This window comes from Gracilinanus agilis, chromosome 3 (genome assembly GCF_016433145.1).
Source record: "Gracilinanus agilis isolate LMUSP501 chromosome 3, AgileGrace, whole genome shotgun sequence".
Lineage (NCBI taxonomy): Eukaryota > Metazoa > Chordata > Mammalia > Didelphimorphia > Didelphidae > Gracilinanus > Gracilinanus agilis.
This window is the reverse complement of record NC_058132.1, coordinates 654501523-654502809: the sequence shown is the minus strand read 5'-3', so window position 1 is coordinate 654502809 and position 1287 is coordinate 654501523.

The following is a 1287-nucleotide window of genomic DNA, read 5'->3' as shown; positions in this document are numbered from 1 at the left end:
TGAGTAGAGGGATAGGAATAAACTAGAGTCTTAGGATCCTACAGTCCTAAAATTTTTAAGCTAGGAGGGACCTTAGAGGTCATTTAATCTCATTTTTGCTCTTTTATCAATGAGAAAACTGAAGCCTAGAGAGAGAAAACATGTGCTTTGTCAGTGGTGTTTCTCCTGTAGCACTTTTCCCCTCACCCTTGAGATGACCCAGGAAAAGGGTAGAATAAGCTGGCCGCTACCATCTCCCAGTGTTCTCTTCAGGTGGCCTAGTGGATAGAATGCTGGACTTGGAGTCCAAAAGTCTCGTTTTCATGGGTTCAAATCTGACCACAGATTCGCTGGCTTTGTGACCCTGGGCTAAGGTAATAAATTCTCTATTTGCCTCAGTTTCCTCATCTGTAAAATGATCTAGAGAAGGAAATAGCAAGCCACTCTACTTAGAAAACCCCAAATGGAGTCATGAAGAAGGACACAACTGAAAAATGACTGAACAAGGGGAGGATGACATACCAGAACATCCATTTCTCCCACTCTCTTTCCGCCTTCTCTTCTGAGTATTCCTAAGTCTTATGAATTTCAGTCCCGCTCCTTAGTATCTGTATGACCTTAGACAAGTCACGTTTCTTCCCTGTCCCTCAGGTTCCTGGTCTGTAAAATGAGGTGAGTGGAGAAAATGCCCTTAGAGGCCCCACCCAGCTCCAAATCTCGGTTCCTGTGACTATTAGGATTGAATTTACCAGTCTAGCTCTAAGACCTGCTCTTCCCAGCACTGCTCTTGATGCTGGGAATATAGAGACATAACTAGATAGTCCTCACCTTCAAGGAGCTTTAGTATGGATGACCGTGGCCCAAGCTGTATATCGCCATCCATAGTCTAGCCAGGCTCCGTATAAGTGAGGGAGACACTGAGTGGTGATGGGAGCATTTGGTTTTCTCCACTGCAGGCAAGTACGGTGCATTTTCAGATTACAGACACCCCCCTCCCCGCTCCCTTTCTTTTCATTCTTAGTGAAGGGAGAGAGAAAGAGAAAGAGGGCCATTTGCTTCTCTCCAATGTTCTCTTTTTCCCAGCTGACTCAATGGGTTGGCACCCAGCACGGTTCTGTTGTTGTTCAGTCACGTCTGACTCGTTGTGACCCCATTTGGGATTTTCTTGGCAGAGATACTGCAATGGTTGGCCGTTTCCTTTTCCAGCTCATTTTAAATATGGGGAAACTGAGGTAAACAGGTAAGGTGACTTGCCCAAGATCACACAACCAGTAAGTATCAGAGATTGGATTTGAACTCTTGATTTCA